We start from the raw sequence: 26,182 nt of genomic DNA, 5'->3' as shown, positions 1-26,182 counted from the left end.
TACACCAATGATGGGTAAAATTCCTAACAATGACACCAATGATGGGGCACTATTCCTACCAATGACACCAAAAATGGGGCCCAATTACACCAATGATGGGGCACAATTCCTCCCAATGACACCAAGGATGGGGCATTGTTTACTCCAACTGATGCTGGGACATTTTCTAATCCCGATGGTCACAGTGTGAATGGTGTAAGGTTATTAGTGGTGTACACTAACATTCAGTGTTGGGATCTTTACTTTTGAACCTAGTGATACATGATATAGGGTTTGAGATTAAAAGTATCATTTTTTGCAGATGACACCAGGCTACTTAGTGGAATAAAGCCCTAACAAGAGGTTTCTTTGGCTGGCAAAATACAGCTCAAATTTTTAATTGGGTCCTGTGAAGTAGGACCAAAAAAGTTGGTTGATTGGCTGCAGTCATTGTTTGGGCATTCTGCAGGTGCTGGCTTTGAGAATACAACAGCCGTCAGGGAAAACTCTGTTTAGTGTGGATGAGAGAATCTATCAATTGCAATCTTTGTGTATGGCCAGTGTAACTTGTCATATCACAATCATAAACGATTACTCAGAGCTGTGGCCTCGGATTGATCACATAGAGTTGCAGCTCTGCATGGTCCTTACTAATATGAATGAAAAAGCATCAGTGATCATTTTTTCATAAAAGTGAAAAGCTCACACCATGCTCTAGGGCTCTGTGATCTATAGGCTGGCTTTGTGTAAATATACACAGCCCCAGCTGATGGATCACACAGCACTGCAGTGCAGTATTATTATTATTATTATACAGTATTTATAAAGTGCCAATAGTTCGCTCAGCGCTGTACATTACAAAGGGGGACAGAACATGTGACAGAACAATACCAATACAATGCAAAACATGAGGGGATTGAGGGCCCTGCTCTTTCGAGCTTACAATCTAGGAGGGAGGGGATGGTGGCGCAGGAGGAGATAGCTGTGGGGGATGGAGTGGTAGGAAGAGTGGAGGAGGTCGGCAAGTTAGCAGGGGGTGGTGTAGGCTTCCCTGAAGAGATGGGTTTTCAGGGTGCGCCTAAAGGAGAGGAGAGTAGGTGATAATCTGATGGGTTGGGGCAAGGAGTTCCAGAGGATGGGTGACACCCTGGAGAAGTCCTGGAGGCGGGCATGGGAGGAGGAGACCAGGGAACTAGAGAGAAGGAGGTCTTGTGAGGAGCGGAGTGTGCGTGCTGGGCGGTACTTGGATATTAGGTCAGTGATGTAGTTCGGGGCAGTATGGTGGACAGCTTTGTACGTCAGCGTTAGGATTTTGAATTTGATCTGTTGCGCAATCGGAAGCCAGTGGAGGGATTGGCAGAGGGGGGTGGCGGAAACGGAGCGGTTGGAAAGGTGAATGAGTCTGGCAGCCGTATTCAGGATGGACTGAAGCGGGGATAGCCAGCGGTGAGGCAGGCCAGTGAGGAGGGAGTTGCAGTAGTCGAGTCGTGATATGATGAGGGAGTGGATGAGCTGTTTAGTAGTTTCTGGAGTTAGGAACGTGCGGATTTTGGCAGTATGATTCTTCATGTTTATGAATGAATGATCAGCGATGTTGGGCCGGTATGCTATATGACCCAGCTTTGCAGCAATACCATAAACCAATAACACCTAGACAAATTCCCTGGGGGAAGTGAGTGCACTGGCTAATGGTGTCTTCCTTACATCTGACCACAGTATGAGAGGAAGATGTATAGCTGGCAGCTCGTCATCCAAACACAATAGTCTTTATTAAAGCAGGTAGAAAAATACAGTCTTTGCAGCAATCATTGTTCATCCAAAACTATGAAAGATCACTCAGCTCTGTAGCACTGTGCAATCCATTGGCCAGGACTGTGTATGTTAAAATGCAGCTGCAGATAGATCGCACAGCGCCGCAGGCTGTGTGGTCTATACAAATGGCAGTGCTGGTCTCTAAAGTGGACCCAGGTGCCAGAGGCCTGTACTTTCAATCACAAATCTGTCTCCCTTATAAGAATTTGGTCGGATAGAGGGAGAAAGATGTCCAACTATGCTGCTTAGCAACCAAAGATCAAATTTGAACGGGACCAAGTGCTATATGGGATAATAAAATAAAAACTTTAGTAATGATACTTCTCTAAAGCCTAGCCATAGTCACTTATTACTGTAGAATTGTCAGATAGACATTGTATTAACAACCTCATTTTCTTATTTTCACTTTTTGTTTACGGTGATTGTCCTGAGTGTCTCACTATGACTGTGCAGTTTATTAGGCACCAGAAAAAAAGGAAGCCATAAGTGGCTCAAAATTTTCAGCAAGTGTGTAGATTAGTAAAGATAACAGAATCGTACAACTAACATTTTCAGAAGGACAGCTTTCTGGTTCCCCCAGCTAATTGACCTCAGCATTCTGGTCCCCCCCTTAGGTGTCCATAATACCATCATAGATCCCATCTCACTAATTGTGGGATTCACCCGAGCTTTAAGACAGCTGGTGCACAAAGCTGCCATAGCAAATGCTTAAAAGGAAAACTGTATCTCCTATCAAAGGCTGTATGTATTTGTTTAATCTAATACATACAAAACTTTATTCTGATTTACTTGAAAGGTAAATGTCACAATTCTAAGTGGCTGTACTAGCAAATAAATCAGAGTTAATATTCAGTTTCATACTTTGAATATAGTATACCAGTATTCACACTCACAGAGAGCACTACCCTTGTTTCTCATTGTAGCATTAATGCCTGGTACACACATTCAGTGGTTTTTTTTCGTTCAACCCTGCGAGCTGAATGAAAAATAAAAAAAAGAGATTGCTGTACTAACACAAACAATGGTAGTGCAGCGATCTCTTACACTGTGCCTTTGTGTTCTGACAGGGGGACCAACCCCCTGCCAGAACACACTAATCAGCGCTCGCAGCCATTGGCTGTGAGCACTGATCAGATCCTGGTTTTCCAGTATGTCCCTTAGACTGGCTGCTGTCGGAAGGACAGATGTACTGGGCAAGCACAGTGGCTAAATGTTTAGCACTAACGCCTGGCTGTACTAAGGTTGTTGGTTCAAATCCCAACCATGGCACCATCTGCCTGGAGCTTGCATGTTCTCCCTGTGCCTGCATGGGTTTCCTTCGGGCACTCCGGTTTCCTCCCACACCCCAAAGACATGCTGGTAGGTTAATTGGATCCTGTCTAAATTGGCCCTAGTATGTGTATGGGACTTTAAGTTAGGGACTTTAGATTGTACGCTCCTTGAGGGTTAGGGACTGATGTGAATGTACAATACATATAAGTAAAGAGCTGCATGAATTGATGGCGCTATATAAGTACCTGTAATAAATTAATGAATGTACTTATGTTCCAAATGTTGACCGGTTCATATTTAAACTGTGTGTACACAGCTTACGGATCACTAAGGATTTTTGGTAAAGTTAAATATTCAGAGGAAGAATCCAATAAAATATGGCTTGGTGGGAACTGTAACTCTTGTGTAAAGCCGTACTAGGGATTTCCAGTTTCATGTCTCATGCTGATTCTTACAACCTACCTCCTTACAATATACTGAAATGCCAACATGCTTTAAAATGGGTATCCCCAGTTATAGCTGTGTATTGTCATTGTTTACTATGGATTTTGTTGGCTTGGAATTGGGGTTGATTTCCATCACTGATGCCTGTTGACATACAACTTTTGTTGTCTGAATCACCTGTTTTTATGTCCTTGTTTTTCTGGTTGAACGTGGCTTCGAATGTTAAAATCATTTTATAAATAACCTGATATGCGATAATTATTTCTATGGATAATGAGGAAAAATGTGTGAACAACACTTTTATACAAAGAAAAGCCATCTGTTTGGCTCTGCTATGTTAATGTGCAGGCCTACTGTGTCTAATTGTAAATCTAGCTTGGAGGGGACACCTACATTAGTACAATGGGAACGTTTTTAATACTTTTATATGAACCTGTAAGAACTTTTCTAATCTTAAAGGGTACAGACATTTTTAGGAATGGCTAAACGTCCAATTAAATGAACATACAGGCACACATTCCATGGCAGAACAGAAAGAAAGTTATAACTAACATATTACGTTTAATGACTCTGTTGGAAGATTTCTCCAATTTCTTGTTATATGACGACTGTAGAATTTTAGATTTCCCATTATTTTTTATCTTTGAGACAATGGTCAGCAGGCCAAATAGAGAGGAAGAATCTCATTAGTGGAAATATAGACACTAATAAAAAGGTATTAAGGGTTTAAGCCTTCAGCCCTTCTCTACTCTATCCAAAACCAATAAATATGGCTATGCCTATACTAGTATTTACTTTACAAAAGTTGCTCAGTTGTCATGTTTGAACAGTCAAATAAAGTTAGGATTATAGAGTATAACTTTTTACATTTGTTTTAAGTTAGTTGCAGTTGACAATATGAATAGCTGCAACATTTGGCAACTAAAGTACCACTGAAGATGGTCACATAACACAAAATTGTGTCTAACTAGTAACGTTAGATGATAGGAAAGTCAGTCAATAAAACAATTAGCTAACCAGCTAAAAACAGTCAAGCAGTGCATGGGTGGAAGTCAGCTGTACTTTTTTTGAAGGGGAAGATGAGGCCCCAGTCAGTAAAATTGATAGGTTTAATTTAGGTAGAAGGTAGAACTTCAATTGTTGGAGGGCCGGTGCGGGTCATTTAAATTAGTCTGGTTAGATCACGTTTAGTGTATCAATAGCATTGTGCTAATGATTGTTGAGTGTCAATAGTGAAATAACTAAATGACTCCCAAATAACAAAGAGTTATGGAAGTACTTATCCAGTGTGGATTTCATGCAAAAAATGAAGCCTGCTGTCTCTAGACAATAAACACAGAGATTGTTGCTACTTCCCAAAGGGTTCTTTACTGTGTACCACCAAACAGACCTTGAATCTGCTATATAAATCTGTGATCTAATCACACAACCATGCATAAACCAAAGCAAGATGCTAAACTAGCAGATAATTCCACTGAACTAATTGTAAACCAAGGTTTTTCTACTATTACTAATAATGGTGATGTTTAGCTGTATAAATATACCCAATGTTGTCCCTGTTAGATGCTAATATGTAAAATAACTCTCTTATTTCACCCAAAATCACCCAAATGGATTGGTTGAAGGTACTTTAAAGGGATAATTCACCTTTACGAAAAACTGCCTATGCAAGTAAGGGTTATTTGTAGATAAATACAAACTCTGCAGCTCTGACTAAAGTTGGATAATGTCCTTGCTGTAGGTGTACATTTACAGAGCTTCCAAAGCCTGACTGTAATACACCTAGGTCATTGCTAAGCGAGGCCTAGTTATAACTGCTCACCTCCACCATCACAGAAGTGAACTTTTTCTCTGATCTGATGACTTCCTTGCATGCTTTTTCTCTCTTCTAATGCAGTAGCTCTGAGCTCAGCATTTGAGAACTCACTTATGTGATGGAGAAGGTGAGCAGTGATGAGTAGGCCTCACTTAGCAAGGTCCTGGGAGTATTCCAGCCAGGCTTCAGGAGATACATAAATGGCCTACACCTATCATAGGGGTATTATTCAACTTTAGTCAAAGGTGCACAGTATGTTTTTATCTACAGACACCCATTATCTGTATTTTCTGGTTACGGTGGACTAACCCTTCGGGCCAAAGCCAGTTTCTACTTTTTTTTTTTTTTCTTTTTTTTTATTTCGTACATGCCATTGAACCACAGGAACCCCTATCTTCACACAGAAAAGTTTTTTTTTTTCTTTTTAATGAAAGTATGTTGAGGTTATATTATGTTCCAAGTTTAACTATAAATAAAAATCTTCTTTTATATTGACTAGTAAGTGCTAGAAAAAATAGCAGCTCTATATATGCAAACTGATGAGATGTGTAATGATGACCAGAACAGATATATAGTTAGAGGATTTAGCTAGTGAGGGTTGGATATTTCCAGTAATGTACTGAGTGTACTTCCTTCCCCTCCCATCTATGACACAGCCTGGCTACTGCTAATGTTCGGCAGACCTGCCCTCTGCATAACCCTGTGAAATCTGCAGAGGAAAATGTAGGAACAGACAAAGAACTAAGAGAATTTCTAGATTTCAGACTATTCAAAAGCTTATATCTGGGAAAAGGCAAATGTTAATGAACAAGAGAACGCTACCACGATTTTACTTTTACAATTGCAGAATTGTATATTCATTTGTGTTCCTTCTTCCCAAGGAGCCTAAAATCTAATTTTTCTTACACAGACACACAGATATGGCACAGCTAATTTAACCAGAAACCAATTCATTCTATAAAAGAAACAATCAATGTAAGATTGACGCAACATACATCCAGTGATCTGGTACATTAAATTATGTTCCTCCATCATTAATATTGCAATCCAACCAAAATATCTGTAACTACCCATGGAATTTTTTTTTAGAGGTATATCAAAAGCATATGAAAAAATAAAATGAACCGGGACACTCTTGGTAACGATCTGAATTGAAAAAAATCAATCTAAAAGGGAAGAGAAAAAAGGGGTTGCAAAAATATGAACCATAAATAAATGATGTTGACCCCAATAACTAAGGCTGACTCACATAGATTCACATTGTGTAAACGATGTGGTGTCTTCAGGACACAAACAATACTGATATACGAAAAAGGACAAAAACCAAGGGTAAAGGACCCATGGGTTAAGGGGGTCCAAATGAGGACAAACTGCGGCTTCTTGGTAGAAAAGTACAAAACATTTATTGCAGTAAAAAGCGTGCATATTAGACAAAGCTTAAACAAAACAAAAATAGAAAGGAATACCTCACCATCACCACAAGAGACAATAAAGAAGAGAATGACATAGTCATCCAAAGTGACGCTGTGCACGCAACAGCCCCAAGACCTGATGAGGAGATAATAGGCCTATGGATGGTATATGTAATCCATGAAAAGAAGAGGAAACCAGAAGGAACTGTGAAAAAATAGATTGAAGGAAGGCACACAGATCATAAAAAATAACATTCTGGCTATATCCCATATATCACAGAAATGAACATTAACCTACATGGAAGTATAATCATAAATGGAGGAAGCCAATACTGCAATAGCAATAGATTGTGTGTCCTTAATGACAGAAAAATGAACTTGATTCCTCTGGTATGGCAAGGAAATAACTTCACAGGCCTGAATTGTATTACTTATTGAAGTATACAGGTAAATATGACATGGAAGCCAAGCATAATAAACCCCTTCATAGTGAAATCCACAGCTGGGGTGCAATGTAGATATTATAATCCATATATAATAATGGTGATGGCACTATAGACCGTAAGGTTTATACCATATAGACTGCATTCATGGCCATTTTAGAGCACCTGGATACTGTGGGAACACCCATATTGATTGTAAGTAAACCAATCTTAGATTATGAGAGGTAGCACTGATCCCACTATCTTCAGCCTAGATGCATAAAATACACTCCTCCTATAATTGCATAATACATGCTAGATCGATTATGACCAATTAATAGTCCAACAGTTGCGTTAATATATAAACAAAAAAGCAACCAAAACTTCAGAAAACTTTTTTTTATTGTAATCAACAGAGTAAAAGTTCTCATGGGTTAAAACAACAGCAATCTCTGCTCCCTAGGAGGGATTTCCCTTCCCTCCCAACCTTGCCTTCCCTGCCATCCCCTCCCTTCCCTTCCTTTTTTTTTTTTTTTGTTCTTCCAACATGGAAGAAAAATATATTTTAAATATATTTTAAAAACATTCTTCCCAAATATATTGACATATATTTGAAATACTACAATTTTGGCCGTATTCAATATATTTCAAAATATATTTCACTATATATATATATACATACTGTATGTTGAAAAGCGTTTTTATTACAAAGTATATGTAAAATATTTTTAAAATAAATATTTCACCTTTTCTCTTATACCTCTCTTTTCATACCATAAAAGAAACTGGCATGCTCAGACCATGGTGGGATACCCCACTGTAAACGTGACCTCATATACCAGTAGCTCTTTGTGGTCCTCAGGGGGATCCTTCCCTAAAGACATGTTGAAAATCATATGGCCTGCCTCTGAAGGTCCCTAAATCCTGTTATTATTGAGTTATGGCTTGCTGCCCATTTACTGCTATATCTTTGTACTACTGTTTTAGACGGCCCTGTTACCAATACATTGCATTTGTACCTTGACTGAGCAAATGTCACTATATACTGTCTGTACATTATGTGAACATTATGTGGTTATAATTTCATTGTATCTTTTGCATACCATTAAAGGATTTATTTAAAAAAAAAACAGCAAGCTGATTTATTATGAACATTTCATAATCTGTTTCCAATCTTGTTTACAAACATTTGTCTTGCGACTTCACAAAGTACCAATTACATCCAGAAAAGGTGCATCATAGCTCTCTACATGTTTCACGACTACTCATTCACTTATCTGGAGAAGATGCTACCAACATGGTGTCTACAGAACGTTTTTTTACCATACCACTTCCAAGTGACAACCAGCAAAGGTTGTCTGCCCTGGGAGTTGTGGGTAGGGCTAAAAACACTCCAACAGGATGACAAAGGGGGGCAGTGACCAACAGCACACAGATGACAACTAGAGATAGCCGTAGCTCACAAACATACCAAAAGTATGTATGGCAAAGACCTTACGTGTGGGCTGCAAAGACTCAAGGTGCCAAACAGTCATTCTTCCTTTTGGTTCTGTAGACACCATGCTGGTGGCATCTACTCCTGATGAAGTGAATGAGTATTCATGGAACGTGTTGAATGAGAATGCACCTTTTCTGGATGTACTTTGTGCAGTCACAAGACAAATGTTTGTACACAAGACTGGTAACAGGATATTAACTGTTCATAGTAAAACAGCTTGCAGGTTTTTTTTCTTTTTTTTTAATCGTTAACCATGTTTCTTAACCCTGGAGCACAACGCGGATGTACCATAACAAAAATAGCTTCTCATAATATTTGTATACTAATATTGGTATCTCATAACACCTATCTCAACATGGAGTCAAAATGTTCACCATGCTACCAACATGGTGTCTACAGAAAAATCAGCTTGAAATATGATTAAAGGTTTGTTTGTTTTTACTATACCACTTCCAAGTGACAACCAGCAAAGCTTATCTGCCCCGGGAACTGTGGGTAGGGCTAAAAACTACCTAAACATGGAGTCAAATGTTCAATTTTGGAACTCAAGTTTTTCTGTTTGTTTTGACTCCATACACTCAATTTAAATGACTGGACTGAAGCTGTATTATGAACCAGCAGTAGCTTTGTCAGCTTCAGTTCTGTTCACATGAACAAGCAACCATAACCATTCCTGATAATGACTATATACATAATGCATATCATTAATAAACAGATACCTACATTCTGTGACCCACTTAAGCTGATCAGAAATGGTTATATTTTCAGTTGAAAAGAAATTCTGAAAAACTGTTCATTAGAACATTCCTTCTTGCCATTGGTTCAACCTATTTTATTTGAAAGCCCAAAAGCTAAAGTTTAGCCATCAAGATACATTCCCTATAGCTTTAGTGAGCTAAAATATTGTACAGCGCTGAGCAAACCCTTTGGCGCTATATAAACTCGATAAATAAATAAATAAATAACCTAGTTCAAGGACAGGAAGAGGACGGGGCATCCCTGCAGTGAAGATTTTTCGAGAACCCAGCTGCCTGCACGACACGGGACATACTTCATTACAGGTATGGTAGCTCATTAACGCTATAGAGCTTTTTTTTTTTCATGGCTAATCTTTTATTTAATATTTTGTCTAGACCTGCTATTTGAATAGAATCCCAGATGTATTAAACAGGTTTCATTACTTGATTCTGAACCTTTTAAACTGTAGCCTGCGGGTCATATGCCCATATTTACCTGTGGCTTGTGTGTGGTCTATACTACACCCACTGTATGGTGGTTTCTATTGTATTTTTTTGGCTTATAACCCTTCTTGGTTATTAAAATGTAAAAGCCATTTGTTAAATAAAAAAAGAAAAAAAAACGGATTTCATTGCAATATTTTTCCCCCCACAAAAACAATATTCACAATTAGGAGTTTAATTAAAGAAACCTTTTACAGCCTGCCACTCAAGTTTTTTTATTTGATACCACTAACTAAACATTGCGAACAAATTTCTACTAGTGTATGGTCAGCCAGTCTAAGGCGTATGCCTAATTGCCGCTGTTATTAAACAACGAGGTGACCCTTGGCCAGCTAACGATTACCATGTGTGAGCTTGTGAACTTCTCTTTCCCTGTTTCCGGTGTGCAAAGTGCACCAGTGAGTTACTGAGCAGTGTGTAGGGACAACATCTAAGATACAGAACTGTGAGAGGTGACAAGCAGAGTAACGTGTGAGCAGAAAGAAAATCCTAGAGACTGTTTAAACATTGAAATAGTATGAGAACTGCTGTTTTTGAACTTTACTGCCCAGCAATCAGAAGCCTAGATAGAAAAGAAGATGGCAATGTATTACATAAACTGCAAAGAGTCTTGTGACTACTTTCTCATGCATATTTTGGCCTTTCAAATTATTCATGTGTCAATTTCTGGACAACAATGTTTGCTTTGGTGATAAGTATTTTTATATCTTAGTAATCAGGGTAACAGTCATGTAGTTAACCAGCTATTTGCTATTAACAAACAGACATAATGATCATCCCCGATAAACACGTTGGATTGCGGAAACTGAATTCTTGCAATATTTTCATTTGTTTTCTAGTTATACTACATTGGTTAATAGGTTGATACTGTTCAACTGTTTTTCCAAGTCGCCAGTGGTACAGACGACTTGGAAAAATGGTTATGCTATGAGGCTGATAAAAGTATATAGATCATTAAACTGGAACACATTGGAGCACCTCATGGTCATATTAAAAAAGTTTATATTTTTTCCCCTGTATCTGCATATCTCTGGTACTGTATTGTATGTAGCTGTTGAGAAAATTTAGGACACATCTAAATGGCTGCCAATGCTGATTTAGACCAATAGCTCATAAAATTATGCAACACAGTTTGTGCAGACCACTGTAATTCTAATACTGATTCTGTAACAGTCACATTAGCACTGAATCACATTAGAAACTTTTTTTATAATTGTTGACCAGAGTTATAGTAAATATAATTTTCTGCTGTCCAAATATATGGTTCATCATCATTCAATAGAGAATAACCAACTACTATTTTTTCCAAGTTATGTCCAAAATGAACCCAATGAATGCATGCATCTTGCCAGGACACAAGCAACGAAGGAGTGGCTTCGTAAGAAGCATTTCAAGGTCCTGGAGTGGCCTAGCCAGTCTCCAGATCTCAACCCCATAGAAAAACCTTTGGAGGGAGTTGAAAGTCCGTGTTGCCCAGCGACAGCCCCAAAATATCACTGCTCTAGAGGAGATCTGCATAGAGGAATGGGCCAACATACCAGCAACAGTGTGTGCCAACCTTGTGAAGACTTACAGGAAACGTTTGACCTCTGTCATTGCCAACAAAGGATATATAACAAAGTATTGAGATGAACTTTTGATATTGACCAAATACTTATTTTCCACCATAATTTGCAAATAAATTCTTACCAAATCAGCCAATGTGATTGTCTGGATTTTTTTTCTCATTTTGTCTCTCATAGTTGAGGTCTACCTATGATGCCAATTACAGGTCTCTCTCATCTTTTTAAGTGGGAGAATTTGCACAATTGGTGGCTGACTAAATACTTTTTTGCCCCACTGTATAGGGAAACAACAATGTATGTATATAGTTTTTGCAAAATAAAAGTGCATTTCTTTTTTTTTTTCTCTACACTAACCTACAAAGCATTGAACCCACAATCAGCAGATCACCGATGCAATGTCAGGCTCCTGCAGACTCTTCCTCCATCTTTCTGCCTGTACCTCCATACAGGCTTTCATGTAAAAAGCTGGAGGAAGTGTGAATGGACTACGGATGCACTGATCAGTGTACTCGTAGTCCATTGAAAACTACAAGTCATCTGCTGCAGTGGTAATTGGACTAAGATCCCTGTGAATGAAAGACACAGATGTATGGGCAGAGAGCCGCACCAATTTTAATTTTGACAGAGACTGCAGGGGAGAAGAACCCTTGCCGGCTGTCACAGGGAAGGAGGGGGGCTCAGGGGGTGCTGGAACATGTTACACCCAAATATGGGTGTAACATGTTCTAAAGGTGAACTTAGCTTTTAAACATGTGGGACCTGTGTCATGAAGAGCTATTTAGACCTGTGATTACAGAGGGAATACTTCCAGCAGCAAATTCCACTGTTACTGTGACCGAATACGCAGAACTGTAAAGCAAACTGATGCTGGAACATGCTTATTAGAAACACCTACCCCCTATCAACAAGGTTCCAGTTTTTCCTTGGAGTTATAGCACACCTTATGATGTAGTCAAGAATCCAGGAGGGCCTCTTGGCAATGCTGCACCAGAGAGACACTCTAAATATTGGTCACTTTTAGATTAATTTACCTATCAGTCTGCACTGATATTCCCATAGTCATATTGTACTCCCACACAAATATACTGTACATATGATAGTCACCCCATATTTTTTAAAATCCTTCAAATAACAAGCTCTGACATCAGTGGGAGTTTTTACAAACAGTCATAATAGTGCAACTGTACAGCGCACTGAAAATTAGGGCTCGTGTACACTGCAGCTGATATACTCACGTTCAGGAGCTTTTCTGTGTTTTATTCAGCAGCCCCTGAACTCTCCCTAATGTTTTCCTATGTGTCCATGTACACATCATCATTTACAGGCAGTTGAGTTTACAGTAATTTTTTTGAACACACCAAACCTGAGTAGATTTTACCGGCGTTTGCATTTAGAAGCGTTGTTTCATGTCCAGATGCTGTCCAGAGCCTTTTTTCATCATCAGAAATGCATGCAAAGTGTTCTCCAGGTACTCAAATGGACCTAGTGCACTAATGCAGTCAGTTCCAGGTTTCGTGTGAAGAAAAAAATGGTAAAACGTGCTGCATTATGCTCATGATGGGATCCATAGTGAATACAACCAGAAAAGACAGGTGATCTCAACACATACTGCTCTCTCTGCTTCTGCTCTCTCAATTCCTCTCAAAATGTCTGAAATAGTTAATTTATTACTGATTTTCAGTGCATTCTGGGCATTTTGGAAGGTTTCCTGAGGTTATCTTTTAAAAACGCTTCTAAATGCAGACGCTCATAAACGCGGTATGCAAATGTGGCTTAAATGACGTTTTTTAACCTACGTTTTCCAGCAGTTTCCATCGTTCAGAAGAGTTTTCCAAACGCCCTGTGTACATGAGCCCTTAATGATATATGCATAGCTACCAACTGTCCCTGATTTCAAGAGACTGCCCATCATTTGGAACAAAGTCCCTCTGTCCCTGCGTCTGCCTCATTTGCCCCTCATTTTTGGTCTAATCTATATAGTTGTGTATAAAATGCACTATTTATCAAAAGTGTTTTACATTGTTAAACCCTTTCCTCTAATTTCTATTTTGCTGCATTTTGTAAATTTCAAAAGCCAATATAAAGGAAAAGTAGTGGTTAAAAAAACACTTGTGAGTTTAACCAATCATTTTGTATATAATTTTCCTATAAGATGGCGTTGCAGGGGGTGTGTCCTATGCCTACATACAGTCATGGCCGAAATTGTTGGCACCCTTGATATTTTTCCTGAAAATCAAGTATTTCACACAAAAAAGGTATTGCATTAACACATGTTTTGCTATACACATGTTTATTCCCTTTGTATGTATTGGAACAAATATAAAACAGAGGCAGAAAAGCAAATATGACATAATGTCACACAAAACCCCAAAAATGGGCTGGACAAAAGTATTGGCACCCTTAACTTAATATTTGGTTGCACACCCTTTGGAAAACATAACTGAAATCAGTCGCTTCCTATAACCATCAATAAGCTTCTGACACCTCTCACCCGGAATTTTGGACCACTCTTCCTTTGCAAACAGCTCCAGGTCTCTCTTATTGGAAGGACACCTTTTCCCAACAGCAATTTTAAGATCTCTCCACAGGTGTTCAATGGGATTTAGATCTGGGCTCATTGCTGGCCACTTCAGAACTCTCCAGCGCTTCTTTGCCATCCATTTCTGAGTGCTTTTTGACGTATGTTTGGGGTCATTGTCCTGCTGGAAGACCCAGGATCTTGGACGCAAACCCAGCTTTCTGACACTGGGCCCTACAGTGCGACCCAAAATCCTTTGGTAATCCTCAGATTTCATGATGCCTTGCACACAGTCAAGGCACCCAGTGCCAGAGGCAGCAAAACAACCCCAAAACATCATTGAACCTCCACCATATTTTACCGTAGGTACTGTGTTTTGTTCTTTGTAGGCCTCATTCCGTTTTCGGTAAACAGTAGAATGATGTGCTTTACCGAAAAGCTCTATCTTGGTCTCATCTGTCCACAAGACGTTTTCCCAGAAGGCTTTTGGCTTACTCAAGTACATTTTGGCAAACTGTAGTCTTGCTTTTTTATGTCTCTGTGTCAGCAGTGGGGTCCTCCTGGGTCTCCTGCCATAGCGTTTCATTTCATTTAAATGTCGACGGATAGTTCGCGCTGACACTGATGCTCCCTGAGCCTGCAGGACAGCTTGAATGTCTTTGGAACATGTTTGGGGCTGCTTATCCACCATCCGGACTATTCTGCGTTGCAATCTTTCATCAATTTTCCTCATCCGTCCACGACCAGGGAGATTAGCTACAGTGCCATGGGTTGCAAACTTCTTGATAATGTTGCGCACTGTGGACAAAGGCAAATCTAGTTCTCTGGAGATGGACTTGTAACCTTGAGATTGTTGATATTTTGCCACAATTTTGGTTCTCAGGTCCTCAGACAGTTCTCGTCTCCTCTTTCTGTTGTCCATGCTTAGTGTGGCACAGACAGACACACAATGCAAAGGTTAAGTGAACGTCTCTCCTTTTTATCTGCTTTCAGGTGTGATTTCTATATTGCCCACACCTGTTACTTGCCCCAGGTGAGTTTACAGGAGCATCACATGCTTGTAACATTCTTATTTATCCGCAGTTGTGAAAGGGTGCCAATACTTTTGTCCAGCCCATTTTTGGAGGTTTGTGTGACATTATGTCGAATTTGCTTTCTTTCCTCCCTTTTTTTGTTTTGTCCCAATACACACAAAGGGAATAAACATGTGTATAGCAAAACATGTGTTAATGCAATACGTTTCGTGAGAAATACATGATTTCCTGGAGAAATATCAAGGGTGCCAACAATTTCGGCCATGACTGTACATTTGCTAATAGGTGTCACTTGTTCCCATGTTAGAAAGTTGGGAGGTATAGATTATAAAACAGCTCACATGACAACCACATCCAATACAACATCTTCCTAGGGCTAACAGTAACAAAGGTGCCCAGTCACTGGCTTCTTCTTAGCTTTGGTCAGCCTTCTATTAACGAGATGGTATTAAAGGGAGTATCTATAATGAGCACATAATTTATGGTGTGATTTTCACATTTTATAAGTTTGTTCTATGATTTTTTTTTATTGATTGATTGAATTAAATATTGAGTTTTACAGTTACCTCTATTTGGCCCAGTGCAATTACTCAAGTGTTTCTCCTCTAATATTGTACAAACCCTTATCTAAACATGCAGCCTGGCTGCATGGAGGAGGGGCACAGTATCTGGGGACCCCCTTATTTTTAAAGAGGGCTTCTAGATTCTGATAGAACCCCCACAATCACCTAGCATGTTGAGGCCATGATGCCTTTTATGGTTTAGAAGGGTGGGAGCTGAATGCTCATCCTCCCCCTGGATAAGGGCCTGCATGCTTGGATAAGGGCCCAGTATAGATTTTTTTCTACACTATCCCCACCCCTTATTTACATCCACCAGTCAGCTGGTGAAGAGTGTTCTGTAGTCCAAAAATGATTACTGACCTATAGTGACAATGTTGCTTCCCCATACAATATGGTGATCATGTTCCAGATACAGCATGGTGAGTGAGCATTGTCATTGTAGGACAGGAAATAATTGGCAGAATCAGCAGGTGAAAATAAATTAAAAAGAAAAAGGAGAAAGCTAATGCAGTCATCACATCAAAAGACTGGTAAACTAAATTTTTATTCCTGGGTTTATATACATTTTAGCACCTGCAGCTTGTATTTTTTGTGAAAATCGTATAGCATCGACAAAAGTCATTAAAAGATTTATCAGACAGTTACTAAGTGTGGCACAAGATGTATCCAAATACTGTATGCAATTAATAATTAAAACATGTATGCAATTTGGACAAAAAGTTTGGAAGGATCAATATGCAACAACCACAGGTGCTTGAAAATGATTATTAAATCAGGTGAACAACCATATCTCTAATTTTTTTCCTGAAAATTTCTTTGTAGATCTTTCTGATTCAGAGAATATTGCAATTTAGTCATCCTGGAAATTGTGATTCATGATTTGTTTGATTTTCTACAGACTGGCTAATTTTGCATACATAAATAAAGTAAAGTTAAAAAAAAACCAAAACAAAAAACTGCAATTTGTCAGTACATCTGATTATAAGATTGATTTGCTTACTAACTAAGCAGTGGGCATATGTTAAATTTCTAGGGATGTTACTGAAAGACCTAATACTAAAACATTTATCTATTGAAATCTGGATACACCGAAAGGCTGAATAAATAATATAATTTCACAGCAATTAGTTCTGGAATCGGTTCATCTCAGGCCCTATAAACAATACTTTGCATTACTATATAGATGCCAACTGTACTTTTTTGTTAGGGAATTTCAGTCACTTTTGCTAGACTCTACTATAACTATCACTCTTTAAGACTTACAATCTGTTGATTTACTGGTTTGTATTCTGGCTGGGGCTTTCTAATACCTGTAAAAGATCAGCATTTTATATTCAAAAACATATATAACATGTATATGCTAATTTATATTCTAGGATTTATAGTGCTTCATGGGCCTCTAGAACTATGTGTTTCATGTATAACCATAACTGGGAACTTTGTAAATCAGTGGGCTTGAGAATGAGTTTGGGACAAGAGGAAAAGTGGGGGTGGGGGTCTAATAGCGAGCACATTTAAAAAGGTAGTAAATCACCACAAAAATGAAAAAAATCTGGCCCCCCTGCAAGTTTGTCATAATGTACTAGTATGCACTGCATTCTAGCACGTTATGACAGACTTACCAGCACACTGCTCCCTGGTACTTCCATCTTCAATTGGTCTGCCTGCTGGGTTCACAGGCTCCAGTTGTATGAATGGCTGGGACCACGATGGCATCACTGGCATGAAGATATGGCGCAGGTATGCCATCCCTTCAGAGTGCAAGTGCCGGTGACGTCAATCTCCTAAGCAGTGCAAGTTTAGGAGATATTCACTGTACCTACAGGTAAGCCTTATTATAGGCTTACTAGTAGGTACAAGTTAAAAAGAGGACTTTAATTCCACTTTAAAGCAATTGTAAGGAGTAGCATTTTTTTTCTACAATAATAAACATGTTACACCTAACTGCTATGTGCAATGGAATTGTACACAGCAGCCCGAACCTACTCTTCTGGAGTCCCCCACCAGCGCTCTCTGCATCTCCTCTTCTGTGTCTGCCACAATGGCTCCTGCTGTTGCCTCTCTGTCCTATGAGTCCAGGGGGAGAGGAGAAAGCCGCTATAGATGGACACAACACTGGATCAAGTGAGGAATCAGGTAAGTACTTAGGGTGTGAAGGGGCAATACTATTACTGGGACATTTTTACCTTAATGCAGGGAATGCATTAAGGTAAAAAAAATCTAGCCTTTAGAACCGCTTTAATGGTTGCAGCATGCACCAAAACAGTGCCAATGGTTGTGGTAACACATCATGTCATCCAAAAGCTCCCTTGTCCCTAGGTGTGTGCAGTTGCAGAACTACCAGGGTTGCAAAGGTCGCACTTGCGATCAGGTCCTATTTTACCTCCACTGTGGGAGGGCCCAAGCAGTATTGCCAGTAAAAACAAGAAAACAGTAGAAAGTGCCTGTTAAAAGTACTCTGACCCTGACCTTCTCCTTACGTAACCCCCCCCCTTGCGCTCCTGACCAGAGGAATGCCCCCCTGGCCAAGTTGACTTCACCTGGTTACTAAAGGGCTGGCTCCAGAACAGAGTATGCAGCCAATTAGTAATCATCTGAGTTTGGCTCGGTGAGGATTGGACTGAGCCGAGGGTGGGCCGGTCAGGTGCCATCATGCCACTTGGTACCTTTCCAGCAAATTTGCAAGGGGGGGTGTGGAGGAGAGGAGGAACAAAGCCTACAGACAATTACAGGTCAGTGTGTGACAGCTCCAGACCACACAAAGTCTGTGGAGCTGTCAGTCAGAGACCTTAAGGTAAAGGTCAGAGTCAGCAGAGTTCACCCTTACAATAGAGACCGCAACATTCCCCCTTGCATCAGGGTCCGCAGAGTTCTCCCTTGCACTGTAAGGCAAACCCTGCGGACTTTGATGTACTGTAAAGGGAAACCCTGGTGTAAAGGGGCTCTGGGAATGCTGGTAACACTGATTCAAGGGGGGATTCTAATGTAAGGACAGGAAGAGGACCCGCTGCAGAACATGTGAAAGGGTCCCACTGCAGGACCATAATAAAGGGCTTAACGAAGGGAATAAAGGGCCCTGACAATAGGGGCCCTTCATTGTTTTTTACACCAGAGACCTGGAGGTTCTAGTTACACCTCTGGTGTGTGTCATATCTTTTATGCCTCCTGGGTGGCCAATCTAAGTGCGAAAGGTGCTGGAAAGGAATGCTGGTAGAGCACAGAGTAGTCAGAGCTCCCCAGTACTACCTGTACAGGAGACAAATAGAAAGGGGGAGAAAATGAGAACCAGACATGTGTCCCATAACCAGTGGCGTGTTTAGGTCTCGTGCTGCCGTAGGCAACACAAAAATCAGCCCCTGCCCCCCCCCAAGCAGAGTCTTCCACTACCATCGCCCCCCATACACTGGCAACCCCCCCACCCTGGTGAGAGAGAAGACACTCACCTTCACAGCTCAGGACTTCCCTGGGAACAAGAGTCAGGCTCTGCATGCACCATCAAGCAGCCTGCAGACTCTCTCAGATCCCACCTGGTCCCCATGCTGTGTGTGTCTCTTCTGCCATCCTTTCTTTTGCGGGTGGCGCTGCCCCCCTGAAAGATGCCGCCCTAGGCAAATGCCTTGTGGTAAATACGCCTCTGCCCATAGCACAGTCTGATAATATATGTCTATACAAGATACAAATACAGGGTGCCTATTTTAAAGAGTGCAATAATACAGTCAGGTGACATGGGGCTCTATAACTCAAAGCAGTACAGGGATTCCCCCCCTCATCATGTGTCTCTTACTTTTGGAGAATTTTAGTGCCAGGGAGTAGAGCTTTAAACTGAACCCACGGCACTGCTCCATACTCAGTTGTTCAGTAGTGATGAGCTCAGGCATGTCCAGACTAGGATCCAAACCTACATGTCCAAGCCCACCAGAAAACTGTCACCTGTACGGGCCAATAATCTGTGGATGGAGTGTTTCCAGCCATGAAGCCGCATTTATAAAAGGAGCAGAAAATGCCTTGGACACAGCTGATTGGCCTGTACAGGTAACAGCTTCTTGGCAGGTATACACACGGGTTCAGATCCTTGTCCGAACATGCCTAAGCTCATCACTGTTCAGCCTTGTCTTCCGTGGCCTCCCCACCTCCTCTGCTCCTGTGTCACTCTTCCTACCGGTTGGGGCTCAATGCCAGCATGTCTGTGGACACCTTCAGGCTTCCTACACCATTCTCTGTTGGTCACTTCCCAACCTCTTGCTCCCAGGCATGAGGGCAAGCATGTCACTGGACAGCTGAGTCCGAATGAGAGTAAGGCGATGTTGGGGTAGAGGCCAGAGTAAGGATGAGGAACCCCTAAAGAAATTATAAGTGGGGGCAAGGTTTGGCTGGACCATTGCTCAGGGGTGGACTGACCATTTGGGAACTCGGGCACTGCCTGAGGGCCCGGGGTCGGTAGGGGGCCCCATGAGATGCCCCTGGTACCTTTCATATGCTTTTTTGGGTGTGGTTTGAGTGTGGGTGAGGACACAGGGGCCCCATGATCCCCTATTGCCCGGGGGCCCCATGAGTTGTCAGTCCGCCTCTGCCAGTGCTGCTCAATCTTGTGAAAGCTGGAAAACTGTGTCCAGCTCTGAGTGAAAATCCAGCCTATTTCTGGCCGGTCCCCACATACTCTATGTGTATAACTACATTTGTAAGAACTGCCACCTTTAGCAACCAGATTCTTTTTTTCATATACTAGACATATAGGAGAAAGAGATAATCTATCTGCTTTTGGCAACACATTTTGCACACTTTAAAGTGAAACAAACCCACTGATGTAAAATTAGCACAATGCGCATTCCAGTGGCAAGAATCTGCGGATTCCAGCCACTGAAATAACAGATGCATGAAGAGCTACTATCTGTGACTGTTGACACAGCCAGCAATTATCTGTGGTCATTGTGGCTGAATGTAGACAGACTGCCTCCAACCACGATGATCTGTCCCTAGCCACAGGTAACTGCTGGCCGTACGAACTCTCATGGATAGCTGCATTTGCCAGCCTGTCATTGCATAGTTTGGGCTGGGAGGCTGCAGTTCTTTGTGCACACCTGTTATTCCAGCTGCAGTAATTCATTGATTCTTTCCACTGGAATTTACAGTGCATGCTAACTGTCCATGTGAATGTACCATTTCCCAAAACAGCTACAAGTACATTCAAGGCATGCTTCTTATGATAACTGTCACAGTTACCAGTGTGCTTATGTCAGCTCACAACAAAACGTTGAAGTCCTGATATGGCTGGTGTCACAGGTGGTCATGTGGGGCATCATGTCAGCTGCAGATCAAAGCTGAGGCTAAGATGTAACATCTTTAGCTGTAAAGGATAGGAGAGTACAATTTCACTTTGATGAATGGAACATTCTGTTATTGCTATAAGTGGAAGAAATACTGTAGATCTCATCAAAATGTTTATCTTGAGGGTCTAGCTGATACAGATAACCTCATCTACACATGGTGAGGGACTGCAGGGTTTATGACTTATGTGAAGAAAACAAACTACTGGTTTTCTCAGATTTTGATATGTTCTGGATTGGGTCCTAAAGCCAGGAGGCCTTGTAGAACTTTGAGTGGGAATGTCACCATCCCTAGGTCCACATCTTACCTGGTAGCTAAACCTCATTATTAGTCTTACCTGTCCATATGCCTTTTTATATGTGAGCTGACTGAGGCCCAGGTCTCTCTTCTTGCTTTGAGAGCCTGCTGCTGGGAGAAAAGGCTGAATGCTGACAGAACACAAAAAAAGTACATGTGCTGCCTGTTTGTTTTGGAAACCCATTTGGGGGAACCCTGTTAGCGAGGAAGTGACCTGGGCTTAGTTAGCAGCTCGAACAAGCAGATGTTTTGTTTGTTTTATGATATGGACTTGCTGTACAAAGCTGTTTGCTGCCTTGCTAAATAAAAGTGCAGGACAAACCTGCTTGCACTGTCTGCTGGGTGTCCCTGTCTCATGAATGTTTCAGTACCAGTCGACCATGTCCCCCTTATGAACTATATTTACCAGTGAGCAAATTTTAAAGTGACATAGCATATTATTGCACATGTCAGTGCACAATTACCATTTTATGTTTTTAAAACACTGGAATTTAAAAAAAAATGACATTCATAAATGTTTTTAAAAAAGCAATTATTACTTTGCAACACCATTTTATTAAAAATTTCCCACCCATCTAAATGCTTGGAGTACAGAAATATTCTTGGGTTGTCTTCCATTATTAGCATCAGTAAGGGTCCTTTCACACGGGGAGGACCCATTTATCGAATCCGCTGATCCCAGCTGAGCAAGCAGATGACAGCTCTGTGTCCGCTCCACTGCTGCAGAGTGGACACAGAGCTGCTCGCTCTTCTCAAAGGGAGGTCGGATCAAAATGGACCACCTGCCAATTTTTGTCTGACCCGATCCGATGGACAGAAGGGGAACTGGATCCCCATCCGTCCCTTTTTGGCGGATCGGATGTTGGCGGGTGTAAACGGACACGTCCGTTTACGCCTGCCGCTCCATACAGGGGAATGGAGGTTCCAATCAGGTCTGCCTGAAAACCGGGCAGGTGGACCCGATCAGAACGTCCATGCGAAAGAGCCCTAAGTTACCTTCAAATTTTCAACAACTGATAATTACATTTAAAAAATAGCAATTCTTCCAATTCTTCATTAGAGAGATATGCTACCATGTCACTTTTTTCAATGTTACTTTTTAGGTTGTTACTTTTTTCAATTAAACACAAAAGTCCTAACCGCTGCTACAGCAGTTTAATATATAAATATACTGTATAATGTGTGTATGTATTTATATATATATATATATGTGTGTATGTATTTATATATATATGTGTGTGTGTGTATGTGTATATATATATATATATGTGTATATATATATGTGTGTGTATATATATATATGTGTATATATATGTATATATGTATGTATGTGTATATATATATATATATCACACACATGAAATTGTTATATATTCCAGTGGTGTAGCAGCAGTAGTAAGAGATCATAATAAATAAAGCAGTATGTGATGGCAGCATGCAGGACTGTTTATGTGTAAATAATCTAATGCTCTTGGCTTGTGCATGTTGGTGGCAGGGCTCCTCTCTGTAACCACACAAAACCCTCCTGTGTTTGGGGACCGGAAACTCCTAATGAGATTAGTCGGTGTACGCAGACATTACTTAGCCATGACTAAATGTGCTCTCTTCCTGCAGCCAGTGGAAAATTCAAGGGAACTTTTTCCCCAGCAGCATCAGGTCCCCTAACCTTATATAAAAAAAACCCATCTCATCCAAAAACAACACTCCAGTTCTCTACCTTTCTGGCTGAGGGGCTTTATAAAAAGGCCAGAGCTGAAAAAAAAGAAAAAAAAAAAACCATCCCTCTGAAGACTACAAAGGAAGCTGCAGAGCGCAATGCATGAACCTGAGGAGAAAGAAACCACAGAGTCTCTTTGTGTGCTCCAATGAGTCATTTTCAAGATGTTGTCTGCTGCCAGTTTCAAACCGGAAGCGCATGGCAATTAGTCTTGCTGTTTCCAGACAAGCTAGACTCACAACTTTCTTTCTGTGCGAATACACTGGTCTGACTTATCAGTGTGTTCTAGTCACACTCTGCTAGGCAGGGTGCTAATATAGGAATGGCTGGAGACAGAAGAGCTCATCACACAAAGTACTGCTCTGCTAGGAATATAAAGAGTTCCATAGGAAATATGTCTGATCATAGCAATGGTGCTCCAAATGTGTATCATTTTTTCTTTCCTGATCTTATAACTTAGTGTAAGCAATTATATGTATATAGTTGCTCCCATGTGCAATCATAAGTCAAACAGGCAATTCTGCCATTAGAGACAAATCGCCAGCAGCAGGATTGCGGAAGAAGGCTGTCTGTATACCCCTATGGAATCGCTCCTTCTATAGCCAGATGCAGTAGTGAGATATCACTCTGTCACTGCTGAATCTTGATCACTAGCGATGGGAGTGACACTTTGCCGTCTCAGCTTCAGAGGGAGTAATGCCATAGGGACAAACAGGTAGCCTCTTGGCAATCCTGCTGCTGATGATTTTGACAAATCGCAAGCAACAGAGTTGGCCATCTGACACCAGCCTAAAACATAATAAAACTGAACTCCGAGGAAAGTAAAAATCCTCCCTTGCAATGGGGCTGCCCCTGCACTGTAAAGGTTAAATGCCCATTATTTTTTTTTTTGTAGGGGACCTGGAAAAAAACATTTTACATATGTTCCTCTGCTCTTGCAGGCTCCCTCAGCACTGCTGGGCTGGTCCCCTCTTCACCTCTGTGCTTCGGTGGTTGCAGGTCCTCTGATGTCATAAAGTACAATGCAGAGCATTTGACATGAGCATGCATAGAGGAGGAGAGGAGCGCATTGGCTGCCAAAGGAGCTAGGAATCAGGTCATCTAGATCTGCCATTCTCAACCGGGGTTCCTTCCGAGGCTGCTTAGGGGTTCCTTGTGCTGTGGCTGCCATTCTCAACCGGGGTTCCTTCCGAGGCTGCTTAGGGGTTACTTGCACTGTTGCTGCCATTCTCAACCGGGGTTCCTTCAGAGGCTGCTCAGGGGTTACTTGCGCTGTTGCTGCCATTCTCAACCGGGGTTCCTTCAGAGGCTGCTTAGGGGTTACTTGTACTGTGGCTGCCATTCTCAACCAGGGTTCCTTCAGAGGCTGCTTAGGGGTTCCTTGAGCTGTGTCTGCCATTCGCAACCAGGGTTCCTTCAGAGGCTGCTTAGGGGTTCCTTGAGCCGTGGCTGCCATTCGCAACCAGGGTTCCTTCAGAGGCTGCTTAGGGGTTCCTTGAGCTGTGGCTGCTGTTCTCAACCGGGGTTCCTTCAGAGACTGCTTAGGGGTTCCTTGAGCTGTGGCTGCCATTCTCCACCAGGTTTCCTTCAGAGACTGCTTAGGGGTTCCTTGAGCTGTGGCTGCCATTCTCAACCGAGGTTCCTTTAGAGACTGCTTAGGGGTTCCTTGAGTTGTGGCTGCCATTCTCAACCGGGGTTCCTTCAGAGACTGCTTAGGGGTTCCTTGAGCTGTGGCTCATTGACCTCCTATCTGATGGTGCCTGCATAGTTTCAGGTCCAGCACCATTTGGCATATCGAGCAACAGGACACCAATGATCTTTTTCACTGTCTGTAAAGGTGGGATCCTGGCCCCACCGCTGTAGAGGGGGGCTTTCTTTCCATGACCTCTGATGAATTAATTTTATCAGGGGTTCCGTGAGACCTGAACAATTACTTCAAGAGTTCCCCTGGGGTAAAAAGGTTAGGAAAGGCTGCTCTAGACCTAAACAAGGACAGCCCCACTGCGAGGGAGGATTTTTACTTTCCGCTGAGATAGACTTTTAAATTCTGCACCGTACTGAAGCACCAGAATAAAGATCGCAGATGTTAAAATAAACCGTTACTGAAGATGTTAAGGTAAAATTCATTAGTTGTGCGATCAAAAGTCGCCCGTGTACCTCTTCGCTTAGTAAAAAAGGATAAAAGGTATATCGCCATGATACTATCTGTTTGTAATGTAGACACTCAGAGCTCTGTCAGCTTCATGTGTCATGTCAGTGACAATCACACCCATATTACACTAATTACTGCAATTACTGGTTGTTCAGCACTCAGCTCCCACCTCCTGTGCGAAGTACACTGATGCAAAGATTTACTAGCTCCAAGACATCTCCAAGTACACTAGAATGCAAATGTCACACAGGATGCTACGCCTGACAAAAACAGACCCCAAACCGCCCCCCTTTATTCCACTAACCCCCCACCATTGATCACAAGACTCCAAATCAGCACATGCAAGTTCTAGGCAGACACCCCATGCAATAAATGACATGAACATAGATAGACACACACATACCCAAACTCTTGCTGTACTCTGGGAACTTATTAATTTTCTAGGAAGAAATTGGTAAAATCCCTTCGTCTTCCATGCTGACAGTCGTCTGCGAGCGTTTCTGTTGTAATGAGATCCTGATTTTTTTTTTCTTTCTTTTCTTTTTTTTCAGTGGTGTGTGTGTGTGTGAGCAGGAAGTTGGAGCAGTCAGACAGAGAGCCGGCTCACTTCCTTTCCTGCATTATTCCCCAGGCGGTTTGCAGTCTGTGTAAACAGGCTTTTCCTCCCTCTCCTCTCTCTGGCCACTGATGATCAGCATGGTTGTAATATAAGACACACACATAGTAAAACAGTACCAACATGAAGTGCACACACACAACAGTTACAAAAGTGCTCCATCTGTCTGCTGTTCTCTGCCTGCCCCACAGCACAGGGGTGGAGACCATTCAAAGCGAACCCGAGATAATTAGCTGGCGTCTAATGAGGACAGAAAGGATTTAAGCTGACCGTACATGGGCACAATTTTGTTCGGAAGAAAATCCTGAAAAATCGGTTGTCTGGGCATTAGTGACTTGATAGATTTCGCTAGGAAGCCCTTGTTTACAGTACAACTGAAAGCGAAACATTTTTTTAAATGATTTTTATTTTAGAGTGTAGAGGGTTTACGACAACTGTCAGGTTTTATTGTTGTCTTTGTCCTCATTAGGGAGATTCACCCTCTCTATTTGTCCTGTGT

At 41.4% G+C, this 26,182-nt stretch overlaps 1 protein-coding gene across 2 annotated transcripts in view; it reads right to left on the bottom strand.

Moving 5' to 3' along the window:
* ELK3 (ETS transcription factor ELK3) overlaps nt 1-25,816 on the bottom strand; it is a 176,998-nt gene extending 151,182 nt beyond the window's left edge. For both annotated transcript variants that reach the window (XR_016305816.1, XM_089651906.1), the window contains exon 1: nt 25,471-25,816. The gene's annotated coding sequence lies outside the window, so the exon portion shown is untranslated. The remainder of the gene's footprint in view (nt 1-25,470) is intronic.
* Between the last annotated feature and the right edge of the window lie 366 nt (nt 25,817-26,182).

This window comes from Staurois parvus, unplaced genomic scaffold (assembly GCF_062004578.1).
Source record: "Staurois parvus isolate SC_StPar_1 unplaced genomic scaffold, SC_StPar_1.0 ptg000025l, whole genome shotgun sequence".
Classification (NCBI taxonomy): domain Eukaryota; kingdom Metazoa; phylum Chordata; class Amphibia; order Anura; family Ranidae; genus Staurois; species Staurois parvus.
The sequence above is the reverse complement of the archived record's forward strand: the minus strand, read 5'-3'. Positions and strand labels throughout refer to the sequence as shown.